Source organism: Anguilla rostrata, chromosome 5 (assembly GCF_018555375.3).
Source record: "Anguilla rostrata isolate EN2019 chromosome 5, ASM1855537v3, whole genome shotgun sequence".
In the NCBI taxonomy this organism is placed as follows: domain Eukaryota; kingdom Metazoa; phylum Chordata; class Actinopteri; order Anguilliformes; family Anguillidae; genus Anguilla; species Anguilla rostrata.
In genome coordinates this window covers 8,653,267-8,674,522 of record NC_057937.1, presented here as the reverse complement: position 1 = coordinate 8,674,522, position 21,256 = coordinate 8,653,267, and the positions used below count along the sequence as shown (strand labels likewise).

The window sequence follows — 21,256 nt, the reverse complement described above, 5'->3', positions numbered from 1 at the left end:
GCTTCTGAATGACCACAGGTCAACTTTCCTGTTAATGATAAATGAAAGCTTTAGACACTTTATAGGGGATGTATAAACTAATTATACAGAGAATGGTAAATTAAGAGGATCTCTCATTCACCGAAATTCATTGCATGTACAATTTTAAAATGGAGTTTTCAATAACGCATAGCTCGCCACCACCCCCCTTCACCACCAGACCTTTCTGTTTTTTTTCTGTTTTCTCTTTTTCTCTCTTCTCTCCCCACACAGCACTCTCCTTCCCTCACAAGAAAGGACAATTGGGTTTAAAAATGTTCATAAGGGTACAAGACACAATTCTATAAACACTGCAAAAAACACTGTTAACATTTCCTTACTTGATAAATACTACAGGTACCACTGTTGCCACACAGCAAGAAGGTCCTTGGTTCGATTCCCGGGGCCTTTCTGGGTTTGTATGCTCTCCCAATGTCCACGTGGGCTTCCTCTGGGGACTCCAGTTTCATCCCAAAGTCCAAAGACATGCAGGTTTGGTTAACTGGAGTGTCTAAATTGCCCCTAAAGTATGGGTGTGTGAGTGAATGGTGCGTGTGCGCTGCGATGGACTGGCAAACTGTACAGGGTGTGTTCTCACATCTCGCACAGCACATGCTGGGATAGGCTCCAGCACCCCCCGTGACCCTGGCCAGGAATTATCGCGTGTAGATAATGGATGGATGGAATAAATACTGCATCCCTGACCACAAAAATTGTAATGTGTTGCAACTAAGATATTCACTGCACAAAAAAATAAATAAATAAAATTAAAAAAAAACTTTTGGCCTGCATGTTTAACCTTAGCTATGGGTTTTTTGAATCAACTGTTACAAACCTGTTGGCTATGGTTACATTTCCTTTTACTTATTTGGGAATATGGACACAGAAAGATTTAATTTCTAAGCTGACAATTTAAAAGTTTTCGAACTGTCGATTTCGAACTGTAATGAGGCAAAGTACCTAGACTACTGTGCCAATATACACTTTACAGTGCCTATACACAAATAATGCATGGCTGTCAGCCAATCATAATTGAATATTTGTGCTTCAGGTTCAGCTCATGGACAGATGACCAGACATTCTCCTTCAGAATTTTCTGGTTCAGAGCAGAATTCATTGTTCCTTCAATAATGTCCAGTTGATCAGGCCCTGAGGCAGCAAAGCATCCCCAAACCCCACACCATCACACTAGCACTACCATGTTGATTGTTGGTATGCCGTTCTTACAGCAAAATGCTGTCTTTGCTTTACACCAGACAGAATGGGATCCATGTCCTTCAAAAAGTTAGGACTCGTCTGTCCATAGAACATTATCCCAAAAGATTATCCAGGTGCATGTTTGCAAATATGAGAAGAGCATGAATGATTCTGTTGGTTAGCAGTGGTTTCCACCGTGCTACTCTCCCATGAATCCCATTTTTGTCCACTGACCTTATGAACACTGACCATAGTAGAACCTAAAGAGGCCTGTAGTTCTTTGGACTTTAGTTCTTCTTGGGTCTTTTGTGGCTTCCTGGATAAGTAGTTGCTGCACCCTTGGAGAAATGTTTGTAGGCCAGCCACTCCTGGGAAGATTCATCACTGTTCCAAATGTTCTCCATTTGGAGACAATGGCTCTCACTGTGGTTTGGTGAGTCCCAGAGCTTTAGAAATGGCTTTATAATCCATTTCAGACAGATATATTTCAACATCTGTTTTTCCCATCTCTTCTGGAAATTCCTTTGATTGTGGCATAGTGTGCCTGCAGAAACTGGTGACTACTTCTCTCTGAGGGTACGGTTCAATATGAGTGAGGTTTAGATTCAAAAGGGCTGGCTGCAATCAAGCCTGGCTGTGTTCAATCTGCTGAATCTAATTATCAATTAATTTGGTTAATTGGTTGTAACTAAGTGAGTAACTAAGGGGGCAATTACTTATTCACACGGGTGATATTGGGTGTTTCATAACTTTTTTGATTAAATAAATGAAATCATTTTTAAAATGTGTTTCGTGCTTACTCAGTTTCCATTTGTCTAATATTGCATTTTGTCTAAAGATCTGAAACCAGGGTGACAAATATGTAATAAGAGAGGAAATCAGAAAGGGAGGAATAATTTTTCATGACACTGTACACACACACACACACACACACGTGTACGTGTACACATGTACACACATATACACACACACATATGTGAGAGCGGGGAAGTAACAGTATTTGGCTGAAAACGGAGATAGATTAATCATTTTGTTAATACAAATATCCTACACCCCTTTGCTATGATTACACACCACAATGAAATATCTGGGACATACCATTCGCTAGCAATCTGACTGAAAGTACAGAGTGAAATGTTACATTTGACCCCGTGGTTCGGGTAAAAAACCAGTGCAGCAAGGGGTACACCTAACAGTCCTAATAGTTTTAAAAGTTAACACAAAGTAAGGTAATTCAATACAATTCCATGTTATATGATACAAATAGTCTTTCATCTATTTTCTCCACTACATTTATATGTTTTTCATGGCCGTCTTACATCGGTGAACATCTATCACAAGACGTTACATTATTCTTCGGTTCCTAATGTCTTTTCGATCCAAACAGCTGTATCAGTCGATATCACGTCACCATATAGCCTAGAGTTAAAGTTCAGTTCAATACATTTATGAAGATCAGGTCTGAGTTGAACAAATCCAATCAATTCGTTAATCAGTAGTCTACTAAAAACAAACTGTTAATTAAAATGTTTTGTTCCCACACTCAAAGACATGCATGTTAGGTGTGCTCCTTCAGTTTCCCTTGACCAATGCACTGGCCTCAGAACTGGAGTTGGTCCCCGGGCGCTGCACTGTGGCTTCCCACTGCTCCTAAGTAACTAAGATGGGTCAAATGCAGAGGACAAATTACCCCACGGGGTTCAATAAAGTATATCTTATCTTATCTTATCTTAAAAACCTCCCAAGGGACCGCTGTCAGTGGTCTCTTTCTATTTCCCATTTCCTGCGAACAAATACAGATGACTGTTGATTGTCTGAGCTATCTATTCTGCATTGTGTAGCTACAGAATGTGTTTGTACATCTTGGCCTTACACTTTGTTATTGTAGGATATTTTGTGCATTGTATTGTACGTAGATGCTTGAGAAATGTTATGATGGAGTATTAAAACACTCTATCTTATGCCTACCATGTTCTGTCATTGGTGGCATACAAGTAGGGGAGACCGGGGTTGGTTGGCACACTTTTCACTCTTTGCCATATTTCTCAGCATAATTTACGTTTGAATATTCTAACCAGAAGCAAATGAAAAGTTAAAGTCTCAGCTATAATATAAATATATATTTAATTACATGTATACTTTGCAAAATGATTGGATGGACTTCTAATAATATGTTTAATTGCAATTAAAGCGAAAAGAGGCTATTTCAAGGAAAGTTGTGTCTAAGATTTTTTCTATTTTTTAATTAAACCTCATCGTTTCATGTTACTCTCAGTAGAAATTTAACAGTTTTATATTTGTAATCAAATAACGCAAATGTGGTTAAAGTGCACCTTCTCAGCTTTTATACATTTTGGTTTCACCATGCAGAAATGACAGGTCACGCCTCCGGCTTCGGCCCATTGAATTCCAGCCCATGTTTTTGTTCGTACCCACTTCCTTTTGATTCCCCTGTGATTCTGTCTAGCATCCACTAATTGTTGTTGCAATTAGATAATTGAGTTCCCCGCATTCCAGACATGTCTGTTCATTTAGGTCATTGTCTACAGGTGTTCCTGTATGTCTTTAAGTTCCTGGTTTTCCTTAGATTATTATGCTTTTCAGAATTTCAGTTATTCTAGCTGTTAATTCCTTGTGTCAAGTTCAGAAATGGCATCACAGGTGTTTCTGATTGGTCAGGTGTATTCAATTACTTCCTTCCAGCATGTGTGACAGTTTTCAGTAAGCAGTTTTTATTTTTGCCTTTTTATTTCCTTGGAACTCTTATCAGTACTTGTCAACATGGGGTCTGGCGTTGTGCCAATGAAAGTCAAGGAAGCCATTATTAGGCTGAGATAAGAAACTGTCAGTCACAGGCCAAACTTTAGGCTTATAAAAATTAACTCTTCAGGACATCATTAAGAAGAAATAGATCCCTGGGGCACTCAGAAACAAAGAGTCTGGTAAGCCAAGGAAGACCTATGGTGAACACAATTAATTTGTAGACTATTAGTTGAATTAGTTCTGGATCTTGGGAAGTTCCTCTTGCCATCACTCTGCTACAAGTGAATCTTGGTTGTAATTAATACAGAAATCTGTAAGCTCTTATCAAACTTTAGCCTGCCCATTCTGTTTTTGTGTCAAAAACCTAACTTCTGTATTTCTGTTCATAAAGTTTTCTGTGGACAGTAGCCATCGACAGATCCACAACTGCCTCCTGAGTGTTTCTGATCTGTTGGACAGCTTGGGGTTTTCTTCATTTTGGTGAGAATTCTTGTCATAAACTGTAGAGGTCTTCCTTGACTTACCAGGCTCTTTGTGATTTCTGAGCTATGATTTGGCCCATGTCTCAGTTTTTCATTACTTCTCAGCCTCTAATGGCTTCCTTGACTTTCACTGGCACAAATACTGATGACGGATAATAGATACCACCGGAGTCTGTTATTGGAGGGGAGTAAGAAATACTACAGTGGACACTGAAAGCTGTTGTATACCTGAACTAAGGAAGGAATTAAACACACCTGATTAAACACCTGTGATGCCATTCGTCCCGAACATTATGACACCCTGAAATGGGGGACTATTTAAAAAGAAAAAGTGGCGTAATTTCCACATGGTGAAACCAAAATGTATAATTTGACCTTAAATAAAAGCTGAAAAGGAGTCCTTTGCCCACGTGAAATGTTTGATTACAAATCTAAAATTGTGGTGTACAAAGCCTTTCAATAAACTGTCTTTGTCCTAAGCATTATGGTACTCTCTGTATATATACAGTACTGTCATAAATAATGGAGACACTGCATTTCTATACAGTTTCACAGTTAATGTAACATATTGCAACAGTTTTGCTTTTTGGCATGTGTAATAAATGCAATAGCTGCATAAAACAAAAATGAGGAAATAACATTTGTGTTAAACAAGTAATCATACACCTTCCTATTAGTTCATACATACAGAATTGTGGAGTCTTATGTATCTTACTGTGGGAAATGTTATAATTGTCTTGAACATGTATTTCTTTGTCCAGCATTTTTAGGGGGCCAAATTGCTAATGGTCACATAATGTCATTACCACACAAGGTCAAGGAGTTAGTTGCTTCGAATACCTTTTTACTGATGAAAACGGCTCAAAGAAACAACAACAGAAGAAAGTGAACAGTGAGAAATTTTAAGTACTGCACTGTACAGTCTTTTTTGTATAATGTGCCGGTATTTGTGTGTGTATTCTTGGTTATAGTTTTTCTTTCTTAATGTAAGAATCCAGAGAATATGTTGGATTGTGACATTAAAAAAACACAAAGGACATTTCCAGGATGGAATTCAGCCATACAAAAGCAGTCAAAGTTTGTAAGAATATGATTTTGTTGTAATAATAATAACAATAATAATTTTGTAAAACATTTGTAATACTCAAGTAGAAAAAAATTCAAATATGGTTGTTAGAATTTTCACGTAAATTAATGGCAATATATGAATAATGAAATAGCCAATTCTTAATTGATCTACAAGTTTTTGTAATCTCTTTAAATTGTCAGATTCGGTTATTTGTCCTATGTTTTCGTGAATGTGCTGCTTTCTAAAAGCTTTGGTTTGTTTGGTTGCTAATCATGTTACCATTGCTACCTATTTCAATAAAGAAAATCAAGGAAAAAGACACATTTAAATTGAAAAATGTATTGTTATTACTTGTTGGTATTATTTACTGATATTTTTTGATAGGTTCATAATCAGAAGAGCCACTTGGTGGCGTGTGTCTTCATTTTAACATCACATGAGCAAGGGCGTTGGCCTGGAACTGCGACAAGGAAGAAAACAGCACTCTTATAACCGGCTAGGTAATGACAACGACATCAGGAATTCACAATGTATGTGCATGGTGTGAAAACGTCATACCCTGGAATAAATTATATATTACCCAATGTTCCCGAAGATTATTGGCACCCTTGATAATGGTGAGCAAAAAACAGTTGCATTAAATGACCAACATTGGCAAAGAGCAATATTGTACACTCAAACAAATGGGGGAAAATTGCAGTCTTTTATAGAGTCCAGCTTTATTCTCAAAGGACCGAATAAATAGACAATGCGTAGACCAGTGGATTTTTGAAAACTTTATGTCTGTCATGATTTATACCGTATGCAGCCAGGGAGGTAAACCAAGACTCAATTTTTCTTTTAAAGTCAAAACCCAGGGGATGAAAGGAATTTCCAGGCAATTAAATGCTAGTGACGATTAGGTAGCCAGATGTAGAGTGCTGGGATGAGGATATGACCAGTGCTTTAGGGATAAAATTCTACTCTGTCCAAATAAGTGTGTAGGGATATTTAAGAGCCACAATGAGCCAGAAATTTGGCATATTGTCTCATCTGAAAGACACCACTGACACAGTGAAATATCCCCATCACTGGGGCAATGGATGTAGCACAATGTAATAATTTACTTAGACAAAATGGAAGAGGGCCAACATCTTACCAAAACATGGGGGTCATTATAGATGGTCATTGTGTTATAAATTGTTACTCCTTCCTTGTAGGGGGGTTGTAACTCAAATGCAGGTTTGATTTCAAGGTGAGGCCCTGTCACTGTACCTGTTATCAAGCTGCTGAACTTGAATTGCTTCTGTAAATCTTTAGCCTTAAAAATTCCATTGTTTTATCATAGGTAGTGGGTATGAGGCTGAAATGCTAGGCCTGAGACAGATTCACAGATAACTGTTTGTCTCCCTCAGCTCAGGCATTTCGGAATTTTGATGTGTCACTTATCTTCAGGCAAGACAGCATCAGAGACCACATCTGCCGGGTAAAGAGAACAAAGAATTTTCTGTAAGTCACAGGGCGTGGCAAGCAAATTCAAGAAGGACAGAGTATTCATGAGACCCAGTCTATTTTTGTCTTTTTCCCGTTTGTCAATGTATGTCAACATATTTAGGTTTTCTGTCATTTTACGTCATTCTGTCATGTTATAAGTATGGAAGGTCTGAGGCATGTATTGCACATGCACAGGGGTCGCTTTAGAGGAACATCAACACAAAGAGAGTAAAAGCTTCAGCTTCACCATCATTTCAGTTGAAAACCAGATAGAACGCAAGCAGCTGCAGAATATTAATATACTTAGTTATATGCCTCAGAATGCCTGAAAGGGAACTCAGGACAAGGTAAGCATATTTAATTATAATGCAGATCTTTTTTGGAGTAGTAATCATACTTTCTTCTCTTTTCTGCTCTTTTCATTCAACACCTGTCAGAGGTTTGAGTATTTTTCCATGGATATACTGAGTGATTCCATAAAGTAGAAGTTTTCAGGACTAATTTTCCAGGGAGTAGCTTCACCACAAGCTTTTAGAATTATCCCAGCTCAGTTTGTCTTTCTTGAAGATCTTTGAAGATTCTGTGCAGGTTGGGTTGCTAAAAAAAAAAACTGAAATGCTTTGTCACTTTGAATTTAATTGCACTCAAATTTTTATTTGTTAAAAAAAAAAAAAAAACCTTGTGAAACATTCTGAAAAATAAGAAACAAGACCAGGTCAAAACCTAGTATATGGCTGGACCGAACCGGACTATCAGTGGTGTAACTTCATCATCAGTCACTCAGTCACAATGCGGTCCAGCCAAAAAAAATTGGAATATGAATACATTTGGCCAGTCTGAAAAAAAATGTTTATTGCTTATTAGTGGTCATTCTATGACTGATCAGAAGCTACAGCTTTTTCACAGACCTTTCTGTTAGCCTCACAAAAGACTTGGTGTCTCCAGGCTAAGCAGAAGCTAGATATTGAGGAGTGCTTGGTTCAGGTTCTTTTAAAACTGACTCGTGAAGTGGATTGGAGAAGCTCCTTGATGTAGTGTTCTGTCATCAGAATGAGGGGCCCTTTAGAAAAATCCAATTTGCGGCTGATTCTCTTGAGTCATTTTCCACACGGAGTCATTCGTGTATAGGCTAGTTCACTAGAATTAAATTAAGAATTAAGTGACTGCAGACACCATAGCTGAATGACGCAGTCCTGTACATGGTTCTAGACTGCAGGTAAAACTACATCTAAAATAGGTTTAAAGACCGGCTCTCATAATTGAACTCTCGTTACTTTTTTCAAATTATTTTCAGTTATTTCAGAATTATAATTTAGTTTTCTTCCACCCTAACTGTGAAATAAAAAATAATAGTGATTAAAATTATCTAAACAATGAATTGAGCTGAATGTCAGTTATTTGAATTTTGGTTTTTCTTGTTTTCTAGAATTGATAACAATAGTTCTTATCTCTGAAATGCTGCTTATAATGATGACTATATTGACTAATTGATTTTTTTTTTTAGATTCGCAGTATCGAGTTCGAAAGATAAATTTAAGATGAAAGGAAAAAACCTGATGCTATTGTTTCTTATAATTGGTAAGTGAATTGGTAAGTCCATATATAGCACATAAATAGTGAATGGTGAAAAAAAGATTTTTCCTGTCTTTAGTAAATTATAATGCTAATAAATAATGAAAATTATTTTTTACTCCTCCAACAGCAGCTTCAGCTACAACTGTAGCTCCAGCCACAACTGCAGCACCAACAGCCGCAGCTCCCATTGCAACTGCAGCCCCGACAACTGCAGCTCCCATTGCAACTGCAGCCCCGACAGCCGCAGCTCCCATTGCAACTGCAGCTCCGACAGCCGCAGCTCCCATTGCAACTGCAGCCCCGACAACCGCAGCTCCCATTGCAACTGCAGCCCCGACAACCGCAGCTCCCATTGCAACTGCAGCCCCGACAGCCGCAGCTCCCATTGCAACTGCAGCCCCGACAACCGCAGCTCCCATTGCAACTGCAGCACCGACAGCCGCAGCTCCCATTGCAACTGCAGCCCCGACAACCGCAGCTCCCATTGCAACTGCAGCCCGACAAGCCGCAGCTCCCATTGCAACTGCAGCACCGACAACCGCAGCTCCCATTGCAACTGCAGCCCCGACAGCCCAGCTCCTCATTGCAACTGCAGCACCGACAACCGCAGCTCCCATTGCAACTGCAGCCCCGACAACCGCAGCTCCCATTGCAACTGCAGCCCCGACAACCGCAGCTCCCATTGCAACTGCAGCCCCGACAACCGCAGCTCCCATTGCAACTGCAGCCCCGACAGCTGCAGCTCCCATTGCAACTGCAGCCCGACAACCGCAGCTCCATTGCAACTGCAGCCCGACACCGCAGCTCCCATTGCAACTGCAGCCCCGAAAACCGCAGCTCCCATTGCAACTGCAGCCCCGACAACCGCAGCTCCCATTGCAACTGCAGCCCACACCGCAGCTCCCATTGCAACTGCAGCCCCGACAGCTGCAGCTCCCATTGCAACTGCAGCCCCAACAACCGCAGCTCCTATTGCAACTGCAGCACCGACAACCGCAGCTCCCATTGCAACTGCAGCCCCGACAACCGCAGCTCCCATTGCAACTGCAGCCCCAACAACCGCAGCTCCTATTGCAACTGCAGCACCGACAGCCGCAGCTCCCATTGCAACTGCAGCCCCGACAACCGCAGCTCCCATTGCAACTGCAGCCCCGACAACCGCAGCTCCTATTGTTCCAGCCACTAGTATCGGTACGTGACAAGTCAAACAATATGATGTTAATTTACCCCTTAACGATTAAATGACAAATGGAAGATGTAGAAGCTAATAATGCAGATAATGTTAAATGATCTCTATTTGAATATTAGAATATCTCTCATTTGGAAATGTGAGATATTCTTCATTTCCTCTTCTCTGCATTTTGAGTTTTCCAGTGGAGTTTTCCTTAGACCCCTCTCCTCCTCCTTCCTTTGCCCTCACAGGCTGTACTCACTCTCAAGAAAGGAAAATTCACTCGTATCTTTATGAAATATTATTCAGTAAACACTGCCGGAGCATAGAAATGTCACGGTTGTAGGTCTGATGATGGCACTGCCTTAAAATGTATGCATTCTCTCTCTCGACCATAGCTCAAACCACTAGCACCAGAGCACCTACTGCACGTCCAACAGCCACTGTTCCATCTACCACAGCCTCTACAAATCCACCATCAGGAGATGAGGGCGTCCTACGCCTGAATTTCAGGCTGTTTAGAACCTTTACAGAACCATTGGCAAACCAGAGCTCCACTGAATTCAAGCAGCTATCACAGAATGTCACCACGGAGGTAATCTCTTACCACTGAATAGCACTACAACAAGTGGAAATGTCTGATAAATATTCAGTATGAATCGTAGATCAAATAATTAAAGAGATCCTACTTGCAAAAGAGAAAGATGTAATTCCCTATTTAAGATCTCAAATTCATTGTTTTGTAATGAATGCTTGGATCTCACCAAAGTCACTTGGCCATATGTAATAAGATGCAGAAACAATGATATTAATCACTGAGTGAAAAGTCATTTTAAGTTGCTTTATTAGGCCCAAGTTACTTAACATTGTAATTTGGTGCCAGATAAATTCGGGAAGGTTTGTTTTGGTTTGATTCAATTACATCATCCATTGTAGTGGTCACATGACTAAATGCATTTGACTAAATGCAGGGGAGCCCTTAGATTCAATAGACAGTTGCCCTTAACTTTGCCACTTCTTTTTGTGGATGTGTTACATGTTTTGGGTGAGATTTTTCCTGCTACTACGCGTGGTTTGACACCCAGAATTCTCATACTATCCACCATTGAATGATATCTTGTGTTTTCATTGCATTTACTTAATTATTCTATACTTAAAACATATTTTATGGCTGTTACTTTTCCTAAACTGCATGCATGTATATGTTCTGACCTTTTTTTTTTTTTTTTTTACACAGTTGAATCGTGTGTACGGGAATGCCTTTGGGCGAAGATACCGCCGGAGTAATGTCGCAAGTTTCAGGTAAGAGTGAATACAGTCATTACCGTGATGATGGGTTACCAGGGGAGTTGAAATTTGTGGAGCTGGTTGGGGGTGGGGGGGTCTGGACTAGAATGCTTGTTTTGGGAAGGAGGCCCACAGAGACTGCATTTGTACAGGGCCCAGTTGCTACATGCTATCCTGCAGGTCACTGCTACAGTTACTGCCCCAGAATGCGATATGGATATTCATGCTGTTCCCGCATTTTATACTGAGTCGCTTTTGTTTCTTGTCTAACCTGCCATCTTTTTCACTTCCTTCTGCTCATTCATTTCATTCCCTTTTCTCTCTCCCTCTCTCTCTCCCCCCCCCCCCCCCCCCCCCCCCCCCGCCATCACATGAACAGCCGTGGACCTTCTTTCCCCCGAGCAGATACTGTACAGGTGGAGACAAACCTGATCTTCCAGAACGAAACTGTTGTTCCAAACGCTACCCAGGCAGCAACAGTCCTCAGGCAGGCTATTAATAATTCAACCACCTTTCTAGACGCTGTTCCAGGCAGCATTAATGCAGGTTAGTTCGTCACTGTTCACTGAAGTAACATCATACTTATTAATATTATTTATATATTTAATGTTGATCCATTTTTGTGTTTTTGCCAGTACCATTGCTTTGCACATTCAACCATTTTAAAATGGTTTTTTCCTCATCATCAGATGTCTTCACCCAACATATCTGCTGAATATCATGATGATTGTATAAAATATTGATGACTTACGGCCAATTTTATAATAAAAGACGCGCTTCGTCGAAGTTCAAGAAGTTCGTCAGTTGACAGCGGCCATACCGTTTATCCGATTGGGCCCATTTATGTTGCGTTTATGCAGGTTGTTCCCCTGAGGCTCTTTATCCGATTTGTTGCTGATTGGGCCAAAATAGAAAAAGCCCTGTAAAAAAACCTGTTTTTCAAACTAGACCTGATGGCATCGGATTACTTAGTTGCGTCGTCATGGATGTCTCCTAGCCGCTTGCCGTAAAGGCATTTACTATGTCGTAACACTTAGATGGCATGTCGTAACACTTAGAAAAAATCTAAATGGCGGGAAAACAATATGGCAGACATAGGTGGCCCCAATAGCAAAGTTGTAGAGCACATTCAGATGCATAGGTCGATGAAGTTTTGTGTGGTTCTGACTTCAGGTGTGGGAGTTATGGCCTTTTACGCATGAGCCTTTGTTATAGCACCACTATCTGGCCAACCTAGGTGATTTTTAGTGCCTGAGTAGTGGGGGGGCCATAGGAACCCACCCACAAAATTTGGTTGGTCTAGGACTTATGGTTGCTGAGCCTCAGACACGGAGAAAAATAAGAATAATAAAAATAATCCTAACAGATACGATGGGGTTCCAGAAGCTTCGCTGCTCGGACCCCTAATAATAATATCCATCACCTCTCTAAGTAGTATTTACATCTTTCGACTATTGGGTTAGAGGTGGCACATGACTGTTACTGCAGACATTGATTTATCAAATGCATGTTTTCATAATTTTCTTTAGTAATGCAACCTGTCTTTGATATTTATTTGTTTTCGCACAAAAACACTCATTGTTCTACTTTTGTCTTAAAACAGAAAATCCGAACACTACCACAACAACAACTATCAGCGCTACAACAAGCGGTGCCATGGCAACAAACAAACCCCAGGAAGTCGTCACTTTTCTGTTTCCTCTTATTCTGGTCATTTACTCTCTGTCAACAGACATGAAGCTGCCTCATTTTTAGCCAGAGAAATACGAGCCTTTATGATTTTGTACCCTTGGTGCTACTCTGTGATGGCTAATTTGATTTCTGGAAGAGTGCCTCTCTAGATTAACATTCAGCTTGCTCGTTATGATCATCACTTGTACTACAAGGAAAAGAGCTTTCAAACTTGGAAGCCAGATGGATATACAAATTAAACTGCTCCTTCACCCATTTTTTGTAATGTCTTTCCTTACCTCATCATAAGTTTAAACAGTCCTTGTGTTTTCAGATTGTTACATACTGTACCTTTGAACTAATTTGAAAAATGTGAATGATGTAATATGCGATTGCTTAACATATTTATTAAAACAGATGTTATGTAGATAAAGTTATTATGATAAATGTATGTGTGACTGTTTCGTTTGGAGAACTAAAGGCACTTGACTGTCATCACCTGTGAAATGTATAGCTTATACATGGAGGTCATTTAATGGTCATTTATTCACACTGAAAATAATTTTTGTTGGTGGACAATGGGCCTTATTCACCAACCGTTCTTAAGAAGAATTTTCTTCTTAAAACCCACTTACGCAGTTTTCATGAAGATTCTGACATTCACCAATGTTTTCTTATTTGGGATTTGTTCTTAGGTAAGAACAGAACCTATGCACACTCAAGAGCACACTTACGCACATTTGAGTGCTGACATGTTTGTGTAAAATAATTGGTAATTGCATTTTCTTCAATTCTACAGTTGTATAATATTATAGGATTTTAATTACAATAATATTTTTATCACTTATAATATTTTTTAATAATTATTTTCATTATTTTAAGGTGCATTAGCAAGGTGCCAGGTTCTGCCTCAAAGGGTAATTGCTTCAGTGGGAGTTCATCTGTAAATAAATGATAAAAATCAAACCATTGTAATGACCTTTTATTTTTGGGGGTTTCAGTTATGCAATGTTTGGTCTATACTGCAAAAGCAAATGTTTGAATTTTGAATACAAACTAAGCACTTAGGTAACACTTTTTAAAGACATGGACATGTTGAAGAAGAGAACACTTATTCAGAGGCGTCACTAAGGGGGTGCGGACCGCACCGGGTGACATCATCAGAGGGGGGTGACACCGAAATCAGTGGCAGACTCAGGCTGTTGAAGGGCAGGGGCGAAAAAACAAAAAGGGCAGCTACTGCACAACATGGGGCCCCACCAGCGCACAAAAAGCTATGATGCATCGTGGTTTCTCACTTGGAAGGGCATCTAAGAGGGCACTTCATGAGTTTTTTTTCATCAGAAAGGCACCTGTAGGGAACCCCAAGTTTATTCCATTGTAAGGGCATACATTAGGAAACTTCCCCACATTCTCACGCATGTAGGGACACCCTTTACAGCACTGCATAACATTTTATCCACTGGAGGGGTACTTCTCCATTAGAGGAGGACCTAATTGGGCACTTCATGATGTTTTCTCACCTGTAGGAGTACCCTTTACAGCACTGGATCCCATTTTCTCTACTGGAAAGGACACACCTTTGGGACACTGTCATGTAGGGGCGGCATAGAGGGCACTTCATAATGGAACACTTTTCCATTGGAAGGGCACCCATAGGGAACGTCAAGTTTAGACCATTGTGAGGGTGCCTTACAGGGCACTGCATCACGTTTTCTCCACTAGAAGGGCACTCATTAAGACACGTAATCTAATTTTCTTTCTCTCGAGGGCACATCATCATAATCTATTGCATGAAGGGGCACCCTAGAGGGCACTCAATCATTTTTTTCCCATGTGAACGGCAGCCAATAGGGCACTTCCTCTCGTTTTCGCCATCAATGCTTTAGCGACGCTTTTTCAACCATGGAGGGGCAGTTTTAACATCACATGAGTAAGGGCGTTGGCCTGGAACTGTGACAAGGAAGAAAACAGCACTCTCATATAACCGGCTAGGTAATGACGATGACATGAAGAATTCACACACCCCAAAATGTACGTGCAGGGTGTGAAAACTTTTAATACCCTGGAATAAATTACCCAATGTTCCCCAAGTTTACTGGCACCCTTGATAAAGGTGAGAAAAAACAGCTGCATTAAATGACCAACATAGGCAAAGAGCAATATTGTACACTCAATCAAATGGGAAAAAAATTGCATTCTTTTATAACAGAGAGTTCAGCTTTATTCTCAAAAGACCAAATAAATAGACAATGTATAGACCAGTGGATTTTTTAAAAGAAAACTTTATTTATTTATATATATCTGTCATGATTTATTCCGTATGCAGCCCGGGAGGTAAACCAAGACTCAAGTTTTCTTTTAAAGTCAAAACCCAGAGAACGAAAGGAATTTCCAGGCAATTAGATGCTAGTGACGATTAGGTAGCCAGATGTAGAGTGCTAGGATAAGGATATGACCAGTGCTTTAGGGATAAAATTCTACTCTGTCCAAATAAGTGTGTAGGGGTATTTAAGAGCCACAATGAGCCACAAATTTGGCATATTAATGGATGTAGCACAATGTAATAATTTACTTAGTCAAAATGGAGGAGTGCCAACATCTTACCAAAATATGGGGGTCATTATAGATGGTCCGTGTGTTATAAATTGTTACTCCTTCCTTGTAGGGGGGTTGTAACTCAAATGCAGGTTTGATTTCAAGGTGAGGCCCTGTCACTGTACCTGTTATCAAGTTGCTGAACTTGCACTGATTCTGTAAATCTTCAGCTTTATAAACTATTTTATCATAGGTAGTGGGTGTGACGACCCTCCCCCACACTGCTTGCGTTGCGTGTTGTTGGTTCCTTGTCTCTATGTTGCAGGATTGGTGGGCAGAGCTGGCAGGGCGGAGCTGGGGAGGGTCATCAGTGGAAATGGGGCACACCTGGGCCCGGTGTGTATCAGGCATTAAAGTTCTATGCCTCCGTCCAGTTTTTTTTCCTCTCTCCACCTGGTTGTTCTTTTGTTTGGAAGCCTTTCTTTGTTTTACACCTTACAACATTCATGCTGCACATACACTCTCATCCATGAACTGCTTACATACTGATACTCTTTTGTACTTAGTTAGCATATTCTTTAATAAATATCTATTTTGTTATTCCTTCAATTGTGCCTGTGTCTCCCTTTCGTTGCAAGCCTGAGCCAGTTTATAACAGTGGGTATGAGGCTCAAATGCTAGGCCTGAGACAGATTCACAGGTAACTGTTTATCTCCCTCAGATCAAGAATTTTGGCATTTTGGTGTGTCACTTATCTTCCGGCAAGGCAGCATCGGAGAGCACAGCTGCCGGGTAAAGAGAACAAAGCATTTTCTGTAAGTCACAGGGTGTGGCAAGCAAAATCAACAAGGAAAGATTATTCATGAGACCCGGTCTATTTTTGTCTTTTTCCCATTTGCCAATGTGTGTCAACATATTTAGGTTTTCTGCCATTTGACGTCATTCTGTCATGTTATAAGTATGGAAGGACTGAGGCATGTATTTCACAAGCACAGAGGGAGTTTTAGAGGAACATCAACACAAAGAGAGTAAAAGCTTCAGCTTCACCATCATTTCAGTTGAAAACCAGATAGAACGCAAGCGACTATATTAATATACTTATTTATATGCCTCAAAGGGATCTCAGGACAAGGTAAGTGTGAATATACATGCACACACACACACACACATATATATATATATATATATATATATATATATACACATATATATATTAGTGCTGTCAATCGATGAAAATTTTTAATCAAATTAATTGCATGATATGCTAATTAATTAATAGAATTAATCGCATATATCAATATTTTCTTGGAAAAGCCCCCAAATGAAGATATTTCAACTCAAAAACATTAAATTATTGTGGCATATGAGTAAAGCATTGAATAGACATATCAAAAAGGGCATTAGAAATCAATAAATTGTTTTATTTCCATTCATTTTTCCAAATACATGTCTTTTTATCATTGAACATAAGCCTATCACTTAGCCTAAAATGTGGCCATAACAGTTTTTTTCAATTGTTAACATAAGCTTATCACTTAAGCACCAATGTGGCCATAACAGTCTTTTGCTATGCATGTGGTCACTCACTCATTCACTCACGGATGACCTGAGAGGGATGTTTGGTGGGACACATGCGCAGTTGGTGCTTCATTTAGTAGGAGGCAGGTGCATCTCACAAAATCACCACTTCGAACGGCACAAGATTTTTAAGCACAACTTTATCACCTAACGTTACTTTAGCAAACCCTAACATGTTAGCGTTTCGCCTACTTTAGCTAACCTACTTAGGGCGTGCAACCAATACAGATGTATGGACAACAAATACCATTACAGAGGTGAGGACATGCCATAGCTAGCTAGCTATAGAGTTAGCCAAGTTTTACTCATGACACTTTGTACAGGTGCGCTGTGGATTTGCACGGTTTCGTGCTTGTTTAACTATTTAACATACTATTTACATGCGCAACTAACGCACCATCGGTTGGACTTGTGCAACATACAGTGAGGGTGTGTTCGTAAATTCACTCCGGTGGTGTCAGTGGCACCCTGAGTGCTCTCTTGTCGTTTAGAAATTGGCACTCCTCTCAGAGCCTCAGAGCCACACTGACCACTGCAGCTGAAGGGTCGGTTTGACAGAGTGTCAAAATGCGACGGTTGGGTTATTTGGCAATATAGGTAGTGTTATTCAACACGCAGCAACTTACAGTAACATCGGTACATCAATTAATTAACATGAACATTAAATAATATTATATGCGTTAATTTGCGTTATTTTTTTAACGCGTTGTTTTATAATTAATTAATTAATTGAAATGAATGTGTTAATTTGACAGCCCTAATCAGGTCCATGAGTATTTGCACAGTGACACCATTTTCATCATTTTGGCTCTGTATGCCACCACAATGGATTTTAAATGAAACAATCAAGATGTGATTTAAGTGTAGACTTCCAGCTTTAATTTAAAGGTTTTGTCAAAAATATTGAACTATTGAAATATATGAACAATGTATAAGAATAATTAACCATTTTTATACATAGCCCCCCCCCCCCTCCCCAGTTTTAGGGACGCAAAAGTAATTGGACAAACTAAAATAATCATAAATTAAATTGTCATTTTGAATACTTGGTTGACTGCCTGAAGTCTTGAACCCATACTCATCACGAGGCGCTGGGTTTCTTCCCTGTTGATGCTCTGCCAGACCTCTAGTCCTGCTCCTGCTTGTTCTTCAGTTTTGCCTTCAGCAAGTGAAATGCATGCTCAATTGGATTCATGTCAGGTGATTGACTTGGCCATTGTAGAACATTCCACTTCTTCGCCTTAAAATAGTCTTTGGTTGCTTTTGCAGTATGCTTCAGGTCATTGTCCATTCTGGGCCTTTTGGTGTTCCTGAGCTAACCATTCTTTTTAAGAATGTACCAAATAGTTGATTTGGCCACACCTAATGTTTTTGCTATCTCTCTGATGGGTTTTTTGTTTTTTTCAGCCTAATGATGGCTTGCTTCACCGACAGTGACAGCTCTTTGGACTTTATATTGAGAGTTAACAGCAACTGATTCCAAATGCAAATGCCACACTTGAAATCAATTCTAGACCTTTTATCTGCTTACTTGTAAATGAAATAATGAGGGAATAACACACACCTGGCCATGGAACAGCTGAGCAGCCAATTGTCCAATTACCTTTGGTCCCTTAAAAAGTGGGGGGGGGGGTCACATATAAAAAGTGCTGTAATTCCTACACCGTTCATCCGATTTGGATGTAAATACCTTCAGATTAAAGTTGAAGATCTGCACTTTGAGCTCATATTATCATTTAATTTCAGCTCCAATATGCTGTGGTAGACAGTTAAAATAACAATAATTTTGTCAATGTCCAAATATTTATGGACCTGATTCTGTTTATATATATTAAAAATATTTGTTTATTGAGTAGTCATCACACTTGTTTCTCTCTTCTGCTCTTGTCATTCAACACCTGTCAGAAGTTTGAGTATTTTTCCGTGGATATACTGAGTGATTCCATAAAGTAGAAGTTTTCAGGACTAACCATTTGACAGGATGTTAATGCTTGAAATGAGAAATGGTTATTCTTCATCGAAGTGAAGCCATTTTTCCCACTGCTGTTTTTTGAGCATTCTATATGCTACAGAGGGGACAGACTACTTTTCCAGGGAGTAGCTTCACCACAAGCTGTTATAATTATCCCAGCTCAGTTTGTCTTTCTTGAAGATCTTATTCTGTGCAGGTTGGGTTGCTAAAAATAAAAACTGAAAGGCTTTGTCACTCAAATTTCTATTAAAAAAAAAAAAAAAAAAAAGTTTCACCATTGTGAAACATTGTGAGAAAAAAAGGAAAAAAATATTGGAACACATATACATTTGGCTAGTCTGAAAAAAATGTTTATTGCTTATTAGTGTTCATTCTATGACTGATAAGAAGCTACACTTGTAGAAATATCTTTTTCACAGACCTTTTTGTTAGCCTCACAAAAGACTTGGTGTCTCCAGGCTAAGCAGAAGCTAGATATCGAGAAGTACTTTGTTCAGGTTCTTTTAAAACTGATTCTTGAAGTGGATTGGAGAAGCTCCTTGATGTAGAGTTCTGTCATCAGAATGAGGGGCCCTTTAGCAGTTTTAAAATCCAGTTTGCGGCTGATTCTCTTGAGGCTGAGTCATTTTCCACACGGAGTCATTCGTGTATAGACTAGTTCACTAGGATTAAATTAAGAATTAAGTGACTGCAGAAACCATAGCTGAATGACACAGCCCTGTACATGGTTCTAGATTGCAGGTAAAACTACATCTTCAATAGGTTTAATGACCGGCTCCCATAATTGAACTTTTTTCAAATTGTTTTCAGTTATTTCATAATTATAATTTAGTTTTCTTCCAACCTAATTGTGAAATGAAACATAAGAATGATTTAAATGATCTAAACAATTAATTGAGCTGAATGTCAGTTGTTTGAATTTCCTATTCATTTAGTTTATTTCTTGTTTTCTTGAACTGATAACATTAGTTCTTATCTCTGAAATGATGCTTATATTGATGACTACATTGACTAATTGTTTTTTTTTTATTTTTTAGATTCGCTGTATCAATTTCAAAAGATAAATTTAAGATGAAAGGACGAAACCTGATTCTATTGTTCCTTTTAATTGGTAAGTGAATTGGTAAATCCATATATAGCACATAAATAGTGAATGGTGATAATAAGATTTTTCTTTATAGTAAATTATAATGTTAATAAATAATGAAAATATTTTTTTACTCTTCCAACAGCAGCTTCTGCTACAACTGTAGCTCCCACCACAACTGCACCTCCAACAACTGTAGCCCCAACAACAGTAGCTCCAACAACTGTGGCCGCAACTACAACTGCAGCCCCGACAACAGCAGCTCCAACAACAACTGTAGCCACAACAACAGTAGCTCCAACAACAACTGTGGCCACAACTAAAGCTGCAGCCCCCACTACAACTGCACCTCCAACAACTGTAGCCCCAACAACAGTAGCTCCAACAACTGTGGCCGCAACTACAACTGTAGCCCTGACAACAGCAGCTCCAACAACAACTGTAGCCGCAACAACAGTAGCTCCAACAACTGTAGCTCCAACAACAACTGTGGCCAAAACTACAACTGCAGCCCCCACTACAACTGCAGCCCCAACAACAGCAGCTCCAACAAAAACTGTAGCTGCAACAACTGCAGCCCCGACAACTGTAGCTCCAACAACAACTCTAGCCGCAACTACTGCAGCCCCTACAACAACTGCAGCACCCACTGCAACTGCAGCCTCGACAACTGCAGCCCCCACTGCAACTGCAGCCCCGACAACTGCAGCCCCCACTGCAACTGCAGCCCCAACAACTGCAGCCCCTACTGCAACTGCAGCCCCAACAACTGCAGCCCCTACTGCAACTGCAGCCCCGACAACTGCAGCCCCCACTGCAACTGCAGCCCCAACAACTGCAGCCCCTACTGCAACTGCAGCCCCGACAACTGGAGCCCCTACTGCAACTGCAGCCCCACAACTGCAGCCCCACTGCAACTGCAGCCCCAACAACTGCAGCCCTACTGCAACTGCAGCCCCACGCAACTGCAGCCTACAACTGAGCCCCTACTGCAACTGCAGCCCTACTGCAACTGCAGCCCCACTGCAACTGCAGCCCCTACTGCAACTGCAGCCCCCACTGCAACTGCAGCTCCCACTGCAACTGCAGCCCCACGCAACTGAGCCCCTACTGCAACTGCAGCCCCGACAACTGGAGCCCCTACTGCAACTGCAGCCCCTACTGCAACTGCAGCCCCCACTGCAACTGCAGCCCCTACTGCAACTGCAGCCCCCACTGCAACTGCAGCCCCAACAACTGCAGCCCCTACTGCAACTGCAGCCCCGACAACTGGAGCCCCTACTGCAACTGCAGCCCCGACAACTGCAGCCCCCACTGCAACTGCAGCCCCGACAACTGGAGCCCCTACTGCAACTGCAGCCCCTACTGCAACTGC

The 21,256-nt window shown here is 40.4% G+C and overlaps 3 long non-coding RNA genes across 6 annotated transcripts; all 3 read left to right on the top strand.

Moving 5' to 3' along the window:
• The first annotated feature begins 3,805 nt into the window (after positions 1–3,805).
• On the top strand, positions 3,806–9,111 carry LOC135254634 (uncharacterized). 4 transcript variants are annotated; one of them, XR_010329933.1, is made up of 7 exons: positions 3,806–4,178; positions 4,370–4,458; positions 5,222–5,352; positions 5,914–6,029; positions 6,924–7,017; positions 8,507–8,580; positions 8,705–9,111. It is a non-coding gene; the product is annotated as an uncharacterized LOC135254634 (long non-coding RNA). The 4 variants fall into 4 exon arrangements; XR_010329930.1 differs by having other exon boundaries at positions 3,806–4,157; positions 8,705–9,108; XR_010329932.1 differs by lacking the exon at positions 6,924–7,017 and having other exon boundaries at positions 3,807–4,157; positions 8,705–9,106.
• A 452-nt stretch (positions 9,112–9,563) lies between these two features.
• LOC135254635 (uncharacterized) lies at positions 9,564–12,982 on the top strand. The gene is made up of 5 exons (XR_010329934.1): positions 9,564–9,768; positions 10,147–10,343; positions 10,986–11,050; positions 11,415–11,581; positions 12,639–12,982. It is a non-coding gene; the product is annotated as an uncharacterized LOC135254635 (long non-coding RNA).
• Positions 12,983–16,231: 3,249 nt separating this feature from the next.
• LOC135254637 (uncharacterized) lies at positions 16,232–20,771 on the top strand. The gene is made up of 3 exons (XR_010329936.1): positions 16,232–16,376; positions 19,832–19,905; positions 20,027–20,771. It is a non-coding gene; the product is annotated as an uncharacterized LOC135254637 (long non-coding RNA).
• Positions 20,772–21,256: the final 485 nt, after the last annotated feature.